Source organism: Elgaria multicarinata, chromosome 11 (assembly GCF_023053635.1).
Source record: "Elgaria multicarinata webbii isolate HBS135686 ecotype San Diego chromosome 11, rElgMul1.1.pri, whole genome shotgun sequence".
In the NCBI taxonomy this organism is placed as follows: domain Eukaryota; kingdom Metazoa; phylum Chordata; class Lepidosauria; order Squamata; family Anguidae; genus Elgaria; species Elgaria multicarinata.
This window is the reverse complement of record NC_086181.1, coordinates 17,124,666-17,148,120: the sequence shown is the minus strand read 5'-3', so window position 1 is coordinate 17,148,120 and position 23,455 is coordinate 17,124,666. Positions and strand designations below refer to the sequence as shown.

Here is a 23,455-nt window from a genome sequence, read left to right as displayed (position 1 = left end):
GCCATTCTTTGTTAACAAAGGCTGGGTTCACATAACACACTAACCCACCAATGTGGCTTGTTGTTGAAATGTGGGTTATCATGTTCTCCGAGTGCAGTGTACTTTCCTCCGGGTTGCTTGTTAACCATGCAGTGTGTACTGTTAATCACTCTGAACATCCCAACAACACAACATGGGCTCTCAAGGTGGCTTGCTCGAGAAAAATAAAACACACTGTATGGTTAACAAGCCACCCCATGAAAAATGCACTGCATTCAGACAACGTGATAACCTATGGTAGGTTAGCGTGTTATGTGAAGAGAGATCACAAGCTGAAAATGAGACAACTGCGTAATGTGGCTGCAAAAAAAGCAAATGCTATTTTGGGCTGCATTAATAGAAGTAAAGCTTTCAAAATGCGTGAGGTACTGGTTCCCCTCTATTTGGCCCTGGTTAGGCCTCATCTAGAGTATTGCATCCAGTTCTGGGCACCACACTTCAAGAAGGATGCAGATAAGCTGGAGCGTGTTCAGAGGAGGACCCCTTTGTTTCAGGGGTCTGGAAATGAAGCCCTATGAGGAGACTGAAAGAACTGGGCATGTTTAGTCTGGAGAAGAGAAGATTGAGGGGAGACATGATAGCACTCTTCAAATACTTGAAAGGTTTTCACACAGAGGAGGGCCAGGATCTCTTCTCGATCATCCAGAGTGCAGGACACGGAATAATGGGCTCAAGTTACAGAAAGCCAGATTCTGGCTGGATATCAGGAAAAACTTCCTGACTGTTAGAGCAGTACGACAATGGAATCAGTTACCTAAGGAGGTTGTGGGTTCTCCCACACTAGAGGCCTTCAAGAGGCAGCTGGACAACCATCTGTCAGGTATGCTTTAAGGCAGGTTCCTGCAATTAGCAGGGGGTTGGACTCAATGGCCTTGTAGGCCCTTTCCAACTCTACTATTCTATGATTCCGGAGAGCTTTGGCTATCAGGTGGTATAAAAATACAGTTAATAAAACAAACAAACAAATCTGCAAATCCTGTCTCTCAGCCACAACTAGACCTCAGCATCCCCTACAGCACAGGTATTGAATGTCTTTCACTCTGACAGCCATGTTCAATTTTAGAGAATCTCTCAGGGGTTGCCTTGCGGGCAAGGATGAAGGCAAAAGGCAGCAGGGCCAAAGTAGCAGCATATTGTAACGTAAAGCTCTTACTGCCAGTAACTAAGCCTTAGGAGAGGCATAGAACTCTCCATAGAACCTTTTAGAACTGGGGCGGGGAAACGTACAAATACTGAAACAACTGGCTGTCAGGGGAAAGATGGTGGGGGCAGGGGAAGGGGAAACCCTGGGAGGGCCAGACCCCCAAGGTTCAGAATCGCTGTCCAACAGAGAACCCAAGAATTAGGCTCTCAAACTATTCCTGTTATCTGTACCATCCTTAGAAAATATCTGAGGTTAAACTGGAGGGTGGGGTGGCTTCACTGAGTGTTACCTGGCTCTCTTCTCCAGCTGTAAGTGGACTGCCCCCACCCCATGCCCTCTGCAGAGCTCTTCCTTGTATACACAGTAGAAAAGGTAGATTGTGCTGACTTCACTGGCAAAGCTAATGTGAGGTCATAATATAACGTCCGGAAGGTTTGGATGAAGAGGACTGCTTGAAGTATTAAGTAAGGATACAGCACACAGCGACTCAATCGATGGAAAATGAGGAGAGGGGTGAATAAGCTGTCACTGGGGAATACCGTGGAATGAAATGTGTGACCTTTCTCAAGAGGATTTCAGCTGCAGTGTGGGAGTCACGTTTGACTCTGTTTGCACCTAACATACCAGGTTTTAACTCATAGCTGTGATGTAGACTGGAGTTAAGAGTGGGCAAAGACCAACTGTTAATCACGTATTCATCAATGGTGGGTGCGAGCAGGGCCAGCCCAAGACATGTTCCAGCCTGAGGTAAAAAACAAGATGGCACCCCGTTCCACATACAGAAGCAATCTGGGCCAACAGATGAATCTTAGGCCGTTTCTACACCTGCCTTTTCCCCCGGGATCATCCCTGTGCATCCAAATGACACACAGGGGATCCCAGGAGCAGGCAAGGACGATCCCTCCATTTTCCCGGGATAATCCTTAGGTGTAGGAAGCGCCTCACTTCAACACTGGTGATGGGATTGTCCTCCATCTCACCTGAAGGAAGCAGATTTTTTTTAAGGGGCTCAGACAAGTTGTGTGGCAAACACACCTCTGCCTTCCAAGGAAGGGGAATAGCCAGGGACTCAGGAAGAACAGCTGAGGGGGCTGCTGTCATTGCACCCCTAACATCTGCACCCTGGGGTGGTCGCCTCACTCTGCCTAATGGTAGGGACAGCCCTGCATGTGTGGACAGGGGAAATGTTATGACATACTGGCAACACAGAAAGGCATGATGGTTCGCAATTTAACAGATCTTTTCTGTGTTTGTATTGGGGTTGTCAAAGCTGTATTCATGGACACCAAAGTGCCCACAAGTACCTCTCTTGTGTCCATGAAACACCTTGCCACATTTGATGTTGCTGGGTTTTTCCTAAAACACGAAACTTTTTTTAAAAAAAGAACAAAATCAGCCAGCCTGGAGTGCTTCAGGCTAAATTACTGGCATCCACCCATTTTATTCCCAGAATGCTCCTGAGCTGTATGTGGACCCAGAGCCATTCTTATTAGGAATTAAAGATAGCGAGCAGCTGAAAGCCAATGCATTGTTTTGAACCGCACAGGGACACACACGTCCAAAAATGAGAGACCCCGTCACTGCTGTCAGGTGAGTGGGGAGGCATGGGGCAACTGGGAGAGGGCTAGAGGTGACCACCAGAGGGAGGAGGAAGAGGGGAGACTGGGGCAGGGGTGCTAAGTGCTGCAGAGAGCAACAGGAGGGGTTGGGGAGGCCTGTATAGCTAGAGTGACCAGATACAAAAGAGGGCAGGGTTCCTGCAGCTGTAACTGTTGCGATGAAGAAGGAACTTCACCAGGTGCTGCATACATACAAATGACACCTGCTGAAATTCCCTTTTCCATTCAACTGTTAAAGATACAGGAGCCCTGTCGCCATAAGTTATGTTATCTGCCTTCCAGCATTGTGTTCTGTGTTGCCCTCAATGCGGAGTGTCGTCACTAAAAGGAATCATGAGGTTCCCTGGATTCTTTGCATGGAAACAGATGAGGTGAGCTGGAGAGATGCCAACTTGGGCCACACAGCCTTGCTTGAGTTATCAAAACAGCCAGCAACTCCTTTGGAAGCCTCCCACACCATTACAGTGATTCAGACGCCAGCCAAAACACAATTGGCTGATGTGAGGTTTGAATCAAGGACTGCCTTGTTTATGGCATGGAGTGTTTGAATGGGGGGCCTCTGGTGAGATACGAACTGAGACTTTCTAGTTCCCAGCTTAGAGTCAAATTAAATTTTATCATAGCAAACAGCTAACTCTATTCTTTTTTCCTTACTCAAAAGCAAACATGGGGGATCTGATCCAGATTGGGACCTTGGAGTAAGGGGCAGCTTTAACCCTTTCTCCCGTGCGCCATGTTTCCAATCCAGATCTGGGCCTCCATACCTGTAGTTTACATAAGGAAAGGGCCTCCACTGAAGTGAATGGGGCTTTTTTTTCCTATGCAAAGACCACACTCAAAAAGCTAATCAATAATGCTTAGCTTTTGTACAGAGCAGTCTTCTTCAACCTGGTACCCTACCTTTCGCTGCCATAAGTTATGAGATCCTGCTTCCATTCCAAAACACTCTGGACTCCAGTCCTCCCACCAGCTCTCAATCTGCAAATCTTGCTAAATCATGGGTGGAGAACCTCTTTTTCCGCTGAAGGCTACATTCCTTTGGGGGTAATTCTTTCTTCCATGCTCCTCTCATTCTTTCTCTCTTTCTGGCATCATCCCCTTCTCTCTCTCATCCTGTTCCATCCTGCCCAGTGGGTTGCTAGGAAAGGAATAGGTTGCTCTAGGTTGCTCTTGCTAGAGGTCCGATGTAATCGCTTGCAGGGCCCCCCATAAAATTAGGCTGAGAGCCACATGAAGCCCTAGGGCCAAAGGTTGCCCACTAAATAAAGTAATAAATAATTGCACTAAACAAAACAGTTGTTTAGAGCCTGGACTTAGCAGGTACAGCAGGAAAAGTTAATGTGTTGCTGTGCCACAACGGTAGTTTGGTATGTGTTTGTGTGTGTGTGTGTGGGGGGGGTTATGCTGGGTCTCAGCAAACACCAAGAATGGTTTATTAAGGTCAGCAGAAAATTAGGAAAGGCTGATCAAGATGGTTTTCTGAGATAAAGTGGAGAATTTGAATGTCCACAGTCATGAAAATACCATAATGATTATTCACTGACTTTCTCAGGCAACTGGGTGTGAACCCAGGTGTTCTGGCCAGATTCCAACTTGACAAAAGTTGACGTTCTTTCACCTAGATTCCTTGCCAGACAAGGCCTTGCACAACCTTGTTATTTTCAAGGCGTTCAAAGCTGCACAGATGGAAGCTAGAATACCCTTCCCCAACCTGGGGCTCCCCAAATGTGTAAGGACTACAACTCCCATCTCCTCCAGCCAGCATGGGGAAAAAAACACAATTTGGCTCTAGGGTGGCCACTTATGCATCACCCAAGAAGAGGACAAAATAGTAATTTATAAGTATAGATGTAAATTTAGAAATAATAACTATCATTTAAACAGAAGTATAATATAGCTCGGAAGGTACAGTACAGAGCGAGGAAGACTGGGACTAGGTGACCTATGTGCCTGCTCAATCTGCTATACACTTGGTAACTGTTGATGGGCTTCAAGCCCCCTGGGCAGTCCTTCAAATGCAGGACACCTTCAAATAGAGAACTGCCCTTTGTAAAGTAGGTCACCTGGTCACCCTACTTGGTCCTTACTAAGGAAAAGGCTTCAGGATTTCCTGCTTGCTGTTTCAGGTCCTAGAGGTAAGCTGGCAGACAAGAGCTACTGTCAACTTTCCTTCCATTCTGAAGTTGCTCAGGGCAGGCTGGCTAGGCAAACATATGGGGTGTTTCCAGGCATGTGGCCAGGGCACCATGGAGAAGTGGGCTCTGGGACTCTGACATGACGTAACAAGATACCCTGTTGAAATGGATTCTGGGAGACCTGGGTCCAAATGTCTGCCTAGCCAAGGATTTCCAGGGCATCCATGGACAAGCTACTCTCTCCCCTTCTCAGCTTCTATTTCTCATCTGTACATAGGAATAGCAATATAATGTATTTCTTAAGGTTATTGCAACAAGCAGCAAGTTCTATATAATTGATTTACAACAGACTTGCCCTTCCCTGGGCCTCATCCCTGAACCTGATGTGACATCATATATAAACGGATATTCTCCACTCCAGAAGCATCTACAGCTCAGCATTTGGTGTGAAAACTAATATGAACTCTTAAAAGTGGGGTGTTAATGGGTTAACGTCTGCTGCACACTGCCTGCCAAGAACCGGATGCAGCTGGGCTTAAATACAAAGGAAGAAACTGTAGGGTTTTTTTCAGCCCCCAGCCTAAGCAAATATTGTTGCCTTGGGTTCAGCCTGCAGCTCCAGCAGATTTTAAAACAGTTCCTATTTGCTGTGCGATGGTAGGGCAGGGGCTAATGCAAACTGTGAGCCAGGACTGGAGTGAAGGTTGCTAGCAAAGTAAAAGATCCAGACACCATTTGGTTCAGCTGACTGCCTACTTTTCTCACTCCAACCAAAATAGCTTTCAGAAGGTTGGATTACAGCTTTAGTTAGTAAGTCCCACGGAATTCAGTGAGGGTGCAAATAAAGAGACCAGACTCCAGGACTCTTTTGAGAAGATTCAGCAAGTTCCATACAGAAGATACAGGATGCCTCCCATGTGGAATTACAATCCCTAGATTATCTGAAAAGAAGCAGTCTGGAGGGTTAGAGCAAGGAGGTTATAAACACAGGACTCCTGAGCTGGAGCAAAAAATTAGGGAAGAAAAGAATCCAGGGTTTTCTCAGACAGGCATGGTGGCTAGTTGGTTCCTTAGGAGGGAATGGAAAAAGGTAGGCAGAGTTCAGGCTTGTAGGATCACCAGTATTTCTTTAGTAGTACCCAAGATCCACCAACCTGCCTGGTACAAAAGACATATACTAAGAATTAAATAAATCTGAGCACTCCAATTTGTTTTGAGTAGCAAAATTGAGCTCACAGTCCTGCTGCAAAAAAATCCAATCCAGTCACTGTATGTCCTGGAGGCTTGCAAACCATGGCTGCCCGCAAAAGCTTTTGGGTGAATGGCTGCTTCTGCTTCTAAGCTAGCAAGCTGTTATTTCAGATGGTTCAAAACCACAATTACAGTGATCTCCTGAGAACATCAGGTGTCTTATCTATGTAGCCTGGTACTGTATTTGGAGGCTCTACCGAGCTGACATTCCAGTCTTGCAATCCAATTAGTAAGTGCACCTGGGTGAAGGGAATTCTTATGCGTGCCAAAGAAATGCCTAGTAATGCCTTGTTTAACAACAATGTAGACTTATGCTATAGGTTCTTATGATGAGAAGAGCTGCTTTGTTATTAACCCCATGCAATTAATCACTTGCTTAACTTGGCAGCAATGCCAAGTTCAGTTATGCTATAATTGGTCCTGTGCCCTGGGGTGGGAGTCCAGACTGGGAGTCCAGACTGTGCAGGAAGCTTTTGCAGATTGGACTACTTTTATTGGGATATGCCTGAATGTGCTGAAAATCTGCCAATAAATTAGTCTGCTCGTAAGCAAACCTGTGAGTCTGACTACTTTGTCTCCTTGGCGACCCTGAAAGAATTTGAAAGCTCATGGCCGGAGCTAGACAGATTGGAACAGTCACCTCAAGCTTTCTTAATTTCAGCAGCATAATTCAGGGAAAGTTGTTGCTTGACTGTTAAACAATCACGAGTTAGAAATGTTTGCCAACCTACTGCAAATCACCCAGAGATCTACACAGCGGATCTAGATCTTTCTTCTGCCCACCCTTAGGCTAAAACACAGACTTACCTTGATTTATGGAAGGCACCCCCTCCCCAATGAGAATCTCAATCTCTCTCTCTCTCCCATACACATACACACACACACACACACACACACACACACACACTACTTCCCAATGTCATTCTAATCAGCAACAGCCACCAAACAGGAACAACCTCATTCTTCTTGCAGAGAGTAGAGCTAAAGTCAAAGTTTGAGCCTACTGATAGGTCTGCCTTCCATTGCACAAGCAGGTTTTGCATGGAACTGTCCCCTTTAACATGTGGACTCTAGATGACCAGCAACCTAATTCAGATAGAGTGGCCATACATCCTTTTTTATAGTCCTCTACTTGAAGGGCTGACAGAGGACCATGCTCTATTTGAAGGTGTCTTCTATTTGAAGAGCTGTCTAGTCCATGTCTGGTTTACAGATAGACCCATAAGAAGGAGAGTCCAGGGGCCTTGAATTTGCCCATCGACAGCTAGCACCTGGACAGCAGACTGAACAGGCAGACACACAGGGCACTGGGGTTGGATCCAGACTTAAGAGTTGACCCACTGAAGTCAATGGGACTTCAAGCATGACTAAGTCTGGATCCAACCCTTGATTACTGCATTTAAATTATAATAATAATTTTAAAATTTGTGTCTATATGTATACATTAGCACATGCACATTTTATGCAAATTCGTGCCCTCTTTTTTGTCCTAGATTCAGAACAGCAATTGTCCATGGAAAACCATTTGAGTGAAAGGACCCGTAGACAAACCACTAAGAATCACATCCTTGAGCCCTGTGATTCTCCATTTTGCCCAGTCCACTAAATTCAACAACTACAATCCAAAGACACAGAACTTTAAACAGAAATTGGCAAAAACTAACCAAGATCCTGAGGTAGCTTCTCTGTCCGTTGAAAATCAAATTCGTTTGAAAAAAAATAACATTTTTATTAATTCTCATAGAGTAGGATAAGAGAGACTTAAAGGTTACAGAAGCCTTGTACATGCAGGAACCATTGCAGAAGCAGGTCTGTTGACATGCTACCTGTACGGACACAACACGTGGCATTTCTTTTCCTCCTATACAGAGATAATTCCAGCATACCTTGTCATGCGCAAAGTCAGTCTATTGATTCTGTGATGTGAATGCATACGTCAGGAACCCAGTGCACACAAGATAAACTCTTGCGCTCACGAAGACATGGTCTGCATGTTTATTCCTGAAAGGAAGTTGTCACTATTGCAGCAGCCTACTGAATCAGTGGAGAAATGGGGAAGCCGATTTTGAAAGAACCTCTGAAATTGTCTCTTCCTCATCTTTGAAAGAAAAGAAAAAATCTCCAAAAGCAAACATCCAAAACCAAAAATCACCTATATTAATCCTTGCCCTCCTAATCCTTAAAGTGTTTCTGTACCACACTGCAGTATATTCAACAGCCATTCTAGTCTCCAGATAGTGGTCCAGTGGTTTTCACCATGCAAACAGATCCCATTATGGATCTGTATTATGGTTGCATAATACAGTAGCTACCATGTAGCAGTAAGAGCTTCATGGTAATAAAAGCATCCACGCCCAGGTAACAATAGCATTAAAAGTGCCACGTTTAGTACGTAGGCTGTTGGAAAGTTATTCTTTAAGCTAGAGATTGCCAAAGAGCTGTACACATAATTAACACGTTAGGTGAATTTTTTTTTTAAAAAAAATTGGTTGGGGAGTGAACCCAAGCGTTCTAGCTAGATGCCAACTGGGCAAAAGTTGACACTCTTTCAACTAGATTTCTTCCGAGGAGTTGGGCACATTCTTGTTTAAATGGCGCAGTTGGTTTTCACCACATTTTGCTTGCAGCCATACATTAGAGAAGAGGCCATAGCTCAGTGTGAAAGAGCACATGCTTTTTCTTTAGGTGGGACTAGGAAAGAATCATGCCTGAAACCCTGGAGAGATGAGCCAACTCATCAACTCAGTATAAGGCAGATTCCTATGTTCATATATATATATTAAAAATATGAAAGACATTCTTAGGGTTGCAAGCAAAAGTTCTACGAATCAATTTTAAAACCTTGCACCTTCCCTTAGTCCAGCCTTCCTCAACCTGGGGCACTCCAGATGTGTTGGACTACAACTCCCAGAATGCCCCAGCCAGCTCTGCTGGCTGGGGCATTCTGGGAGATGCAGTCCAACACATCTGGAGCGCCCCAGGTTGAGGAAGGCTGCCTTAGTCTCTAGGCCGTCCAGCTACGACTTGCTCAGAGCGCTGCCTCAACAGTACAACTAGACTTGTTCTGACCGCAGAAAGTAAGGGAGGCATATTTTGCTGGGGTGCTGTCCACAGACAGCTGGTGCTGATTTGCACCAGGCAATTTGTGGACCAGTTCCCTTGCTGAACTGGGTGCATTGGGGAGGACGGGTAAGAGCGTAATCTGAGCCTCCTGTTGGTTTTCATGTTATCCCATTGCACTGGATTATTAAGCAAAGTGTCCCGAGTGCAATTTGGCAAGTGAAGAAAAAACGCATAAACAAAAATGCCATCCTGCTTACAGATTTCCAGTGTTGCTTCACAGTTTGGTATGAGCAACGAAGCAGGCCTGTTTCAATTTCCTCCAGGGTGCCCACTTGCTTCTCTCTCCACTCCAACCCACTGAGGCTGTCAACTCTTGTCCTAACGGTAGACCAAGGACACCAAAATGCCTGCCTGGCTATGGGATCTTGGCTAGGTGACGACACCAAATTATATAAGGTTGTTAAAACACAAAGGGATTGTGAAGAGCTCCAAAGGGATCTTTCCAAGCTGGGAGAGTGGGCATCCAATTGGCAGATGCGGTTCATTGTAAGGAAGTGTTAGGTGATGAACGCTGGGGCAAAAAAACCCAACTTCAAGTATAACCTAATGGGATCTGAGTTGGTGGTGACCAAACAAGAAAGAGATCTTGGGAATGTGGTGGGCAGCTCGATGAAGATGTCCACCTAGTGTGCAGCTACCGTAAAGAAGGCAAACTCCATGTTAGGCATTATAAGAAAAAGAATTGAGAATAAAACTGCCAGTATCATACTGACTTTATACAAATCTATGGTGCGACCACACTTAGAATACTGTGTACAGTTCTGATCACCACACCTAAAAAAGGATATTATAGAGCTGGAAAAAGTGCAGAAAAGAGCAACTAAAATGGGGTGGAGCATCTCCCCTATGAGGGAAGGTTACATCAATTGGGATTGTTTAGTTTGGAAAAAGGGAGGCTAAGGGGGGGCATGATAGAGGTGTACAAAATTATGCATGGTACGGTGAATGTGGATAGGGAGACATTATTCTCCCTCTCTCAAAATACTAGAACCCGGGGTCATCCCACGAAGCTGATTGGTAGGAGATCCAGGACAAATAAGAGGGAGTACTTCTTCAGACAGTGCATAGTTAAATTATGGAACTCACCACCACAAGATGTAGTGATGGCCACCAATTTGGATGGCTTTAAAAGGGGGTTGGATAAATCCCTGGAGGAGATGGCTATCAATGACTACTAGCCCAGATGGTTGTGTGCTGTCTCCAGTATTTGAGGCAGTTGCTGGGGAACATGGATGGGAGGGTGCTGTTGCACCATGTCCTGCTTTGTTGGTCCCTGGCCGATGGCTGGTTGGCCACTGTGTGAACAGAGTGCTGGACTAGATGGACCCTTGGTCTGATCCAGCACGGCACTCCTTATATTCTTACAGTCATCCCATTCATTCTCCTGATTCCAGCAGTTCTTTCCCACCAAACACACAGAGCTATCTCACTCCTTTCCTTTCCTGAGCCAGCCTTGCTGTGTCCACACTACCTGTGTAGTGTTGGAGCGATCTATGCCGAACAAGAAAGGCACGGAACAGCTTACTGAAACACAGTACATAGGAAGCTGCCCTATAATGAATAATTGATCCATCGAGCCCAGTATTGTCGACACTGACTGGCAGCAACAGCTCTCCAGGGTTTCAGGCAGGATTCTATCCTAGCCCTACCTGAAGAAGCCAGGGACTGAACCTGGGACCTTCTGCATTCAAAGCATGTGCTCTATGACACCGAGCTATGTCCCCTCCATCTCTCTTATGGAGATCTTCGGGAAGCACATCCATTCTTCAGTCCCCTAGCTGATAGCCTCGTACTCCCCAAGAGCAGGTGCGCCATAGATGTGGAGCCCAGGCAATGCCAGCAATACTATACAGCAACCTCCCCTGCAAATGTGTCAGAATGCAACTCCCATCATTCCCATGCCGACTGGGAATGATGGGAGTTGTAGTCTGACAAATCTGGAGGGCACCAAGTTGGGGAGGGCACCGGGCAATTGGGATTAATTTACAGGGGGAGGGGGTTACTAGAACCCTGAGATCCACCAACTAGACCTTGGTGTAGAAGACATACATGGAGAATTTCTGAGCTCATGGTCCTCGCACACAAAAATCCACCCCTGGTTACCCCAAGCTTTCTTCATTATTTAGGATGTTTCTGTGCCACCCTATAACAAAAGAGTCTTACCGACCAATAAAATCAGATCTACTTTCTCCCCAGCCCTGGTATAGAGTACCTGGGTATCCACGAGCAGGTAGAAAAGTTCCAACTCCAGTACTAGCAAAGAGAGAAGAAACTGGCCATCCCTGATGTAGATGGCACGGGAGGCAGATTTACTCTGGCCCGTTTGGTGTCATGTGAAAGGAAGGAGCAGGCTTGCCACACCAACACTGAAATGAGTCTCACACACACACATAGGCTCCTCCCAGTTCCTCAAGCCTCCCATAGCGATGAGACAAGGAGGAGCACGCACAAAGTATATGGGTGAAATGTCAAGCCACAGCAGCAAGACTTCACTAGCTCTTGCAATCCTGCCCCAGGGCTTATTCTATCATCACGCGCCAGAGGAGAGAAGAAAGTTGTTTTGAAGCTAAGGAGTAGCTTCAAGTGAACATTTGGTACAATACGAGCAAGAGTGGACAAACTTCAGGCCTGTGAGATCTACATTGTTGTACTTGTTGTTTTTCCGACAACCAGGGCCGGTTTCACGGGCAGGCATTGTTGGGCCCTTGTGGAGGGCCCACATCCCTGCAGGGCACCACTGGCAAGGGTCCCCTGAAGTCACTGCTCCTCTTCACCATGGCTTGTTCACCTGCCTCTCACTCTGGCCTAGGCGATGGTGGTGGTGGTGACAAGGAGCAGTTGATCCCATGGCCTACGTGCTCACTGGACTCTGCCAAGCAAGTGGTAGCAATGAGGAGGAAGATGAGGAGGCCCCATAGCCGCTGATGGCAGTGGCCCCATTCAAACAACACGCTCAGCCATGCTGCTTAACCACAAAATGGTTAACGGAAGCAGCATGGTTGAGCGTGTTGTCTGAATGGGGCCAATGGCAATGAGAAGGGAGACTCACTGAAAGAGGGGCCCATCGAGGGTGTCTTGCTCAAAGACCCTCAGCAACCTGGAGCGGCTGCCAACTAGAACCTTGAGAACAACCAGCCAGAGCCTGTCTCAGGCATGCAGAAAAAGGCTAAGCATTAAGGAATTTGGGACCAGTACCAGAACCACAAGTCCTTTCACACACAAAATGGACTCCTGGTTGTTCAGCCACCTCACTTTTCTTAGGGGCAGGGGGACGGGGACATGACACTTTGCTATTTGTTAAACAATTGGGAGTCAGAAACTCTTAAGAACGTAAGAAGAACCATGCTGTACCAGACCGAGGGTCCATCTAATCCAGCACTCTGTTCACACAGTGGCCAACCAGGAATTTATCCAACCCCCCCCCCCTTTAAAGCCATCCAAATTGGTGTATTAGGACATCCTGATCGACCTACTGCCTCCCCCTGAAGTACACCCAAGGAATCCCTGATTCCATGTCCTAATTTCACCCTTAACATTTTATATGGTGTTTTCAAGTGTATAATGTGCTAGACGTGCATTATGTAACTGTAATCCTTACAACAGCCCTGTAAGGCAGCCATCCCCCAACCTGGTATCCTCTGGATGTTTTGGACTTCAACTCCCATCAGCCCCAGACAGCATGGCCAATTGTCAGGGATGCTGGGAGTTGAAGTCCAAAACATGCGAAGGGCACCGCCATGGAGGAAGCTGTTGTAATGTAAGCCAATATTATTCCTCTTAAAAGAACCAAAGGAATCCTGCCTGTGACTCACCTCATCCAACCTGTTAGTCCACTGAACCTCGTATCGAAAGTATGCATCAACTGTAACCCATCACATTCGCCTAATGTTAATTTACCAATGCAAAGAGGTACTGTCTTATTACTAACGTCACTCTTTGCATCAACACAGTAACCCACCTACAACAAACAGAGTCACGTTTAAACTTGCAACAGCAGCAACCACAAAATGTGCTGACTTTGCTTTCAGTTGTGTGCCACCCTCTGTCCTTGGAGCATTGCCCCAATTGTTGTGCCTATTTTGTGCAAGAATGGGAGGAGGAGCAGAAAGAAGATCCTGGTCACTAGAAACCTCCCAGTCACCAGAAACATTATTCATGGTTTCTGATAGAAATTCTCAGAGCAAACACAGCCCTTAACGGGAACGCCACAAAGGATTAAGATTATTCAGAAAGTATTGTTACTCTTCCTTTTGAATCATAACAACGTGTATCCATATTCAGCTCCTGAAGAAGGATTGTATATCTGAAACGGTGAGTTTTTTAGATTCATCGTTAAAGATACCCGCTTTTCATAGCCCCAGAGTGTTTCTCCCTGGTGTGTGTGTGTGTGTGTTTTTGCCTTTTCAGTCAACAGGGGTCATTTTAAAAAAAAAGAAAGAAAAAAAGAAAAAGAAAACTTTGAGTAGCCATGAGAACTAGAACCTTTTTTAAAAATTAGATTATTTCTGTCATGTTCCATGCCTGATTCCAGGATAGAGAGAACCCTGCAGTGATCTTTCTGAGCTCTTCTCTCCAGGGAACTCCAAATGAGAGCATGACCATTCGTCATGCTGGCTGGGAATTATGGAAGTTGTAGTGTGACACATCTGGAGGGCACTAGGCTGGGGAAGACTGCTCTAGACCAGTAGCAGACCCGTGTCCTTCTTATCCACATCTGTAATTATAGACTCCTTCCCATGAAGGAAAAGCCCTACGAAGATTAGGAACATTATTCTGTGGGAAAGAAATTATGCCTAATGGTTGGAACAAGTCTTTCTGCTGGGAGCAAAAACCTCCCCAGGTTTCCTTCCTCTCCGAGCAGGTCAGCCCCTTGCATTGTTTTGGAGGGGCCATGCTCCAAGCTGGTGTTAGGTCTTCATTTGGGACCCACCCAGAGAGATGGAGTAAGCAGGATCTGTGGACTGCTCGTCTCTCCATTTCTTTGATGTTGAAATCAGGAAGTACACTTCCGTTGAGGCATCTGCCTGTCAGCCTCCCACTTATGAATTCTATCAGCTAGAAGATGAGATGAATGAATGCAAGGACACCAGCACACTTTCCAAGAGAAAGCGTGATAAAACCAGGAGGGTAACCAAGGCAGTGTTACGGAAGAGATGAACTGGGGACAAAGGTTCTGTGCAGAACGATCCTGAAATATTGGCCACCAGCTCCTCACTAGACTCCATGCCCCATCCAGAGTTGCCAAGTATATTGGACAAAAGCCACTTCTTCCCCGAATACAACCCCATCCCCACGCTAACCTTCTTTTCACCGCTATTTTCTGAATGGGCAAATAGCCCTCACGGCAGCCGTTTTGTTTGCACACCCACAACACTCTCCAAGAATTCCAATTATGCCCACCAACGCAAAAACACTGGGGACCCCTGATGTAATGCCATCTCCCTCCAGTTTTTCCTCGCTGCTTTTTGTCTTGAGCATCTTAGTAGCCTTGATCCATTGCTGCTGAACACTAGAGTGGGGATGGGGAATGTGTGGTCCTCCAGATAGTGCTGCACTACAACACCCATCATTCCTGACCATTGACTGTGCTGGCTGGGTGGGATAGTTAATACCCTGGAAGATTGTAACACACTAACTTTTCATAGAGCCCAGGAGACCCCAGTCCTTCCCAGATGCCCATCCCAAATCATAGCACCTACTCTGTCCCCCATTCCAAATGATGCAACTCCCACTGCTAGCACCCTACTTCCCCTCCCACACACACACCTCTTCTAGAGAGTCCCCCAAACCTTGGAATTGTGGCCCAGCTCACTCTGATCCCCAAACCCTAGGTCAGCTTTTCCCAACATGTTGCCACATAGCTGAGGGTAAGAACATAGGAAGAGCCCTGCTGGATCGGACCATGGGTACAATTAATCCAGCGTCGTGTTCACCCCTGTCCATTAGGGACTAGAAAGCAGGACATAATAATAATAATAATAATAATAATAATAATAATAATAATAAATTTATTTCTTACCCGCCTCTCCTTTTAGATAGAGGCGGGGAACAACATTAGAACAGGAATCAATACATCTTAAAAATTCATGATTTAACATTGATCTGGATAGGCCTGCCGGAAAAGGCTAGTCTTTAAAGCTGCCTTAAAATCACACATAGAGTTAATTTTACGAATCTCCTCCGGCAGGCCATTCCACAATCTGGGGGCGACAGAAGAAAAGGTCCTCTGGGAAATTGATGTCAGCCTAGTTTTAGCTGACTGAAGTAAGTTCACCCCAGAGGACCTGAGTGTGCGGGGCGGACTATATGGGAGAAGGCGATCCCGCAAGTAACCTGGACCCAAACCATTTAGGGCTTTAAAGGTAATGACCAACACTTTGTACTTTGCCCGGAAACCAATCGGCAGCCAGTGGAGCGATTTTAATGTTGGTGTAATGTGGTCATCCCTAGGTGTACCGGTGACCAACCTGGCTGCCATATTTTGAACTAGTTGAAGTTTCCGAACTAGGTACAATGGTAGCCCTATGTAGAGCGCATTGCAGAAGTCAAGCCTTGAGGTTACCAGCGCGTGCACTACTGTCTTTAGGTCTTCTGACTCTAAGAAGGGGCGCAGCTGGCGTATCAGCCGAAGTTGATAGTAGGCATTCCTGGCCGTCGCATCTATCTGGGCTGTCATTTGGAGTGACGGATCCAGGAGCACCCCCAAACTGCGAACACAGTCTTTCAGGGGGAGTGTAGCCCCATCCAGAACTGGCTGACACACCTCCAAACCTAGGTCAGAGCCCTTGACAGCAAGCACCTCTGTTTTGTCTGGATTCAGCTTCAGTTTGTTTTTCCTCATCCAGCCCATTACTGCCTCCAAGCATTCATTCAGAGGAGACACACTATCCTTAGCTGATGCTGTTACTGAAGGCATAGAGAAATATATTTGGGTGTCATCAGCATACTGATAGCACCCCGCCCCATGCCTCCGGATGATCTCTCCCAGCGGTTTCATGTAGATGTTAAACAGCATTGGGGATAGGATGGCACCTTGTGGTACGCCATACAACAGCTCCTTTTTTGAGGAGCGACTATCCCCAAGCATCACCATCTGGAATCTACCTGAGAGGTAGGACCGGAACCACTGGAGCACAGTGCCCCCGATTCCCAAACCCCTCAGGCGTTCCAGAAGGATACCATGGTCAATGGTATCGAAAGCTGCTGAAAGGTCCAAAAGTACCAGCAGGGACACACTCTTCCTGTCAATACTCATGCGGAGATCATCCACTAAGGCGACCATAGCTGTCTCAACTCCGTATCCTGCCCTAAAGCCAGTTTGAAATGGGTCTAGAAAACCTGTATCATCCAAGACTGCTTGGAGTTGGAAGGCAACTGCCCTCTCAATCACCTTGCCCAAAAATGGAAGATTTGATACTGGTCTATAATTATTACGGTCCAGGGGATCCAGGGAGGGCTTTTTGAGAAGTGGCCGTACCACTGCTTCTTTTAAACATGGTGGAAAACTCCCCTCCCTGAGAGATGCATTAATAATATGTTGTAGTTGTAGTCTAACTGCATCTCCTCCCTGGGTGACCAGCCAAGAAGGACATGGATCGAGAGGACAAGTTGTCCTCCTTACTCGTCCAAGCAGCTTGTCCACATCATCAGTACTCACCAACTGAAACTGATCCAGTGTAATCCTACTCACAAAGTTGCTGGACATGGTGCAACAGCACCCTCCCACCCATGTTTCCCATCAACTGGTATACATAGGCTTAATGAACGTTATAATCCAACACATCTGGAAAGCATGAAGTTGGCGAAAGCTGCCCTACATCTTCATTCCTTCTGACAGACAATACATTCCAGAGAGAGCCTGCAAGTCATTCCACTAGCTTTCTCCACCACCACAGCCATCTTTATCTTCATCGCCATCCCATCCTCCATGTATCCTTTAGTCGAAGACCCCACTTCCTACCTGTGCGGAGAACTGGATCTTCTCAGCATGAATGAAAACCCACAACTGCTCCCCACAGCCTCTTCTAGGGAATGTGCTCTCAGACTCTTCCCTCCCTCCTTAAAACAGGTTTGACTTGTATGTCTTGGCAGGGCTGACGCTTTGGTTGATATACCCACTCAACACACACCCTGCATGTGGAAAGAAGAGAGTGGGAGGGTGAGAAGGTGGGGAATCCCTGGGACATGCACATTTCAAAACAAATAGAATGGGACTCAACTAGCCCTACTTTAGTAGAATGACACAAAAAACATTCTGCCTCCTTCCAGATCATATCCACCACCCCAAAGATATATATTAATCCCTGAACTTACTACATCCACTTATAATCCTTGGCCACACATCCACAAGATTATTACCTTTTACACCAAATCATAAACTGGAATAAACTGAGCCATGCTCAGGATGTCCCTACCCTAGCCTACACCCATTCATTTAGAATACTCTCTGACCGATGACCTGTTTTGATTTTGTATATAATACTGCCGCCAAGTATAGCTGTGCAGCTGGTTCAAGTCTACGCACCTTAAGATTTCACTGGCATGCATTTTCCCCCATTGGCAGGTTTTGAAATTGTGAACATCTTAGGAATGAACTGTGAAGCAATAATGATTTTCACATGTGAAAAAGTGTTGGATCCTGGAATGGATCTTGGTTATGTTTTCCATTGCTTGTTAATTGCTGAGGATCTGGAAGAACAGAGGACTCAGCAGAAACTTAAAGGTCAACTCTACACCTGGACATTGAGTGTAATAATTGAATAATTGTCTAAGTGATTGTCTTCAATTAAGGGTTGCAAGGAGTTGCATCATTGTACAGTTTGTCTATAAAAGTAAATGTGTTTTGCATGTTCAGTATCTGCTGCTTGTTCCCCATTACCCACTTGATGTGTGCTGTACTGACTGACCGTTTGTAAGTATTTGTATCTGTACTGCCATAACTAAATTATATGTATTTGCCAGTAAAAAGGTTTGTTTTAACCTACAAGAATCTTTGCCTTAATTCATGTCTTTGCTGTCTCTTTGCTTAGCATTCTCTGCTAGTCTCTGGAGGCCCAGACAGAGACTTAATACAAAAAGGTTATGTGCCAGAATGCCAGTCTGTGCCATAACTAATCAGCTTTTATGCCATAACTCAACAAAAAGTACTTTCCGAGGCATCAGAAGAAGTGCTTTTTAAAGTTGATCTTTCAAAAGTTCTTTGGTGCAGCATGCCACAATATCCCAAGAAAATGTCTCACTCAGTGAGGTTAGCTTTGCTTAATGGAGGTTTATAAGGCCCATTTGCCTGGAGTGGGCTTCTCCAGCGTACTGCCCCGTCCCAGATGTTTTGTATCTTATTGGCCTGACCATTGGCCATGCTGGTTGGAGCTGATGGGAATTGTAGTCCCGAACATCTGGAGGGCCCCAGGTTAGGAAAGTCTGGCCTGGAATAAGAAAAAACTGGACCAGATGTTCCACAGAGGGAGGCATATCAGTTTACCCTGTTTTTTAAAGAAAATAAACATCAGCCACAGCAGGATACAAACAATTGGATGGGAGAAGTGGGCATTTAATTGTCTCTGCTCTGGTCATTTTTCCACTCTATGTTTTCCATATTCTGCCTTTACAAAGAAAAGCAGTGAGTGGAGATTTGATTGTAATCATAAAAATGTACCATGAAGAAAGGGTTAAGCACCCATCCTCTGTAAAAATTCAGTCTCCTATAGCTACTTCTCATTAAATAATAATAATAATTCAGGAGACTCTTACAGAATTCATGCATAAATGTCTAGTTTGGACCTTTAATTGCATCCAAGCATAGAATGGAAGGGGCCTATAAGGCCATCGAGTCCAACCCCACCCACCCAGCTCAGTGCAGGAATCCACCTTAAAGCATCCCTGACAGATGGTTGTCCAGCTGCCTCTTGAATGCCTCTAGTGTGGGAGAGCCCACAACCTCCCTAGGTAACTGGTTCCATTGTCATACTGCTCTAACAGTCAGGAAGCTTTTCCTGATGTCCAGCCGGAATTTGGCTTCCTGTAACTTGAGCCCGTTATTCTGTGTCCTGCACTCTGGGATGATTGATTGAGCATGAGACAAGGAAGCATTTATAAACAGAAAAAGGTTAGGGTCCCCCCACCCCACGTTACAGCCAACAAATAACTAACTTTTTTTGTCAACTAATAACTTTTATGGGCTTATAGGCAAGGCTGTGTTATTTAATGCAGAATGTTGGGGAATGCATCCTAATGAATGCAATCCCCAACATTCCTACATCCTTTTTTGGTGGAGGTTTTAAAAAATCAAAAGCATGAGAAAACCAAAGGAAACCCCCCCCCAATAATTTTCTCTCTGCCTGCTCCCCACAAATGTTTTTCCTGTTCCCCTCATGTAGCTTCCACATTTCTATGGAGAAGGGGGTGGGGGTTGACAAAACTTCATTTTATTTTATTTACATCTCACTCTTTTCCATCACAGAACATGATGTGTTCTCCGGTTATCTCCCATCCAGACACTGATCACACTCAAATCTGCTTTGCTTCAGTAGATGGCTATATCATGCCCTAGTTCAAGCCGTGTCTCAAGAACTTATAACCTAACTAACAGATATTCAATATCGGAAATTTCCCTGCCCTCTTTGAATCCAGAAGCTGACCGCACACACAAGAAACAGCTCTGTGTCATGGGAGTGCAGGCACTCATCATGACAGTCCCCATAGCCACGCCCCCAAGCACAGTCCAAAAATGCAGGCAGCAGTGCTGTGCTGATCCATTTCAACAAACATACTCCAGCAGTTTTACTTTTTGTAAAGCTAATGGGTCTTGATTTCCCATTCAAGACTAATCCTTTTCATCACTTCAGGGAACAATATATCATTTCTGGGAAATTTCATTTCTCCACAGCTGTTGCAACTAACCTTAGAAGGAACAGGGAATTCTGGAATGAGGCAGAAGCTAATGTCAGGGTCCTTGCTAATAATTTTAAAAAAGTGCAATGTGACATCCCAGCTCCAGTGGGTTCCCCATTCCAGGGACCAGCTTGTGGGAGGGAGTGGTGTTGGAGACTTCGTCCTATTTCTCTCCCAAGCTTTTGGGCCAGGCAATTAAAATGTCTGTCCTTCCATCCCCACCATCTCTCTTATGACAAGCAAAAACAGAAGAGGCACAATACTGAAAATCCTATTGTCCACCCCTTCCTTCCAATGCCCCCCCCCCATCATCTGCCTGTGCCAATAGGAAATTGATTGCCTTGTGCCTTGCCTCAGCAGTGGCACAGGCCTGTCTATAAATAGTAGCCAACATAATGATGCCCTCGGGGACTTGCAGCCAGCTGGACGGAGAGCAGCCCCCCCCCCCAACACTTGGCATCACCACCGCAGGACCACAACCCTGCTCTGGCTACCACTTACCTTTTCCACCAGCAAACCTTGCACGAGAGCTCATTGGAGCCCACTGGATGGGTCAGGTTGCCAGCTCTGAGGAAATAAAACACATACCCCAAAAGGAATCAGAGGGAAGCCTATCAGAAGAAGACAACAAAACCCACCTCCCCGGTGCAGCCAAAAGCCCTGGCACCCAGCTGTTCCCACTAGGCACCACTCCCTTCTTAAGAAAACCCGAATTCCTAGTTCCAATCACCACTAATCTATAAAATCTCCACCACCACCCCAACAGCTCTCCATACAGGCAAATATCCTTTTCTACTGCGGACCAGTAACCGAATTTTCCCTTCCATAACCCAGCCCTTGCTCTTACCCCCCCACCTCTTCTCTCTGTAAGGCCCCACATTTCTTTGTTCCCAGCCCCCTTACTCCAAACCATTAGGCCCAATCCGCCCCCCCCCCCACTCTCCTCCTCCTCCTCCTCGGCAACCCAGGAGTCTTGGAAAGTGCTCACCTTGCTGCTTCGGAGCTGACCCCCAATCAAGAGCTTCCTGACCCAATTTTGGGGCTGAGCCATGCCCCAAACCTCACTCAGTGCCTGCCTGCCTGCCCGCCCGTCTTTTGGGGTCACCACCTCCATCCTCCCTTCTCTCTATTCCTCCGCCTTCGCCGCCGCCTCTCCATCCTCCCTTTTCTTCTCCACCCGCTTTTCTCTCTCTCTCGCCTCTCCTTTCTTCCCCACCCTTGAATTCCGCCTTCTTTTCTTGTCGGGCAACGACCTTCTCCTCTGCCCCCTATTCAGCCGGGTCCCGTCCTTCCTCTCCTCCCCGCCCGCCCGCTGGCCCTTTTAGCATCTCTCCCCTGGCCGCCCAGCTTGCCATGCCGGCTCCGGCTGTCCAATGATTTTCCCGAAAGCCCCCGCGCCGCGTTCTTGCCTGCCTGCTTCCAACGTCGCTGGTCGCCGCTTCCGGAGCCCGCCCGGAGCGAATGCGAGGGCGCCTAGACAGGGGCGCCCCCCCCCCCCCGCTCACCCCCGTCCAGTAATCCCCTGACCTACTCGCTCTCCTTGGGAGTTTCATGTATCCCAAATTCCCAGCCCCTTCTCCCTTGTGCTCACTATCCCCTTTTACCAGGGAGCATCCTTATTTCCTGGATCTAATAAAACATTGTCCCTATTTTTGTCATTGGTTTATTAATGTATTTAATATTTAGTATTATTTATAGACTGCGGTGTCTTGTGGTATAGTGTGGTGTAGTGGTTAGAGTGTTGGATCATGGGTTCTAGTTTCCACTGGACCGCGAGGCTTATTGGGTGACTGAGCCAGTCACTGATTCTCCTCAGCCTAACCTACCTCACAGGGTTGTTGTGAGAATAAAATGGAGGGAAGGGGGATTATATACACCACCTTTGGAGAGAAGGCAAGATATAAATCTAACAAATACATTATTAGCATTATTATAGGTACTAGAGTGGTAATTCATAAGAGTTCAGCTCCTGCCCCTGTTTTCTCAGAATTAAATCACTGATGGTGAATGTATGCCCCTCCAGATGTTGGACTACAGCTCCCATCAACCCTAGCCAACAGGTAGAAATGATGGGAGTTGCAGTCCAGCAACATCTGGAGGGCCATATGTTCCCCATCTCTTGAGTTGAATTAATAAGTGGGGTGGTCTTCAGAGCACATGCGCATGTATGTATGAACACTAAAGCTTTACACACAGCCTGCCATATCACACACTGAGGCTGCTGAGGCATATTTTAAATAATAAAAATTAGGGTTGGCCAAAGATATTTTACTATCTGAGGTAAAGGGCATGTATGTATTCCACATACAGAAATTGATTGGACTGGCTGTTGGATCTGACTTCAAGACTGGCGCCAGACAGCGTCCTCCACTATCCCTGAGGGTGGTAGACTAATTTAGGAGGCACAGGATAGACTGACAATGGGCACACACAAATCTGTTCTCCAACAGAGGAGAACAGCCGGGAGGCTCAGGAGAATAAATAAATAAATCTTAAAGTTTATTAATTAAATATCATCCCGGGGGCACGGGCTGCTTGGAGGCCACTGATACAGCGCCGTCTGGCAGACCTGGGGGGCAGGGAGGTCAGGGGGAGGGGGAGCAGGTGTCCCCCTCTCCCCGGGGTTCCTGTCAGCCTTGGGCCGCCCGCCCAGCTCGCATGAGATTAGGCCGGGGCCTCTGCTCACAGCAGGTGTGCCACCTGGCCACCAAGGGCCCCGGCCATGCCTCGCTCATGCTCCGGACCATGGCGCTGCCCCCTTCATGGGGAGGGGGGAGCGAAGAGGCAGAAAGGAGGGTAGGATTACCTTGGAAAGCCCAGAGGAGTCAGGCGAGGGGCTTAGCAACCTGTATCAGCTGAAGCCTTTAGGGAAACATACCTAAGCGTTATATATATATATATATATATATATATATATATATATATATATGATGATGATGATTAAGATTAACATGCGTTAAAAACACATTTGAAAACCATAATCGTCCTACAGTTTCAATAGTTCAAAGCTGGGTAAGAGATTGGTCTACGAATGTGGAAGGTTTGAATTCCTGATTTACTAGGACGGGTGGGCAGAAGGTAGGTCAACATCTATGCCCCACCCACCCCGCCTCCACAAGGTAGTTGTAAGAAAAATTCCAATCCATATAAGTGCAATATCTTTATTAGCTCAAACAAAGCAGCACAAAAAAATGTGCAAGCTTTCAAGATCTCTAGATCTCTTCACCAGTTCTCAAAAGCTTGCATTTTTTTGG

General features: G+C 46.4%; 1 protein-coding gene across 3 annotated transcripts in view; it reads right to left on the bottom strand.

Moving 5' to 3' along the window:
* The window catches only part of CPT1C (carnitine palmitoyltransferase 1C), a 55,431-nt gene extending 34,213 nt beyond the window's left edge, over positions 1-21,218 (bottom strand). The window contains exons 1-2 of one of the 3 annotated variants that reach the window (XM_063137333.1): positions 21,190-21,218; positions 20,703-20,768 (exon numbers count right to left, since the gene is read on the bottom strand). The gene's annotated coding sequence lies outside the window, so the exon portion shown is untranslated. Of the gene's footprint in view, positions 1-17,271; positions 17,345-20,702; positions 20,769-21,189 lie in introns of those variants that run through there. The other 2 variants (XM_063137331.1, XM_063137332.1) reach the window with 2 other exon arrangements.
* Positions 21,219-23,455: the final 2,237 nt, after the last annotated feature.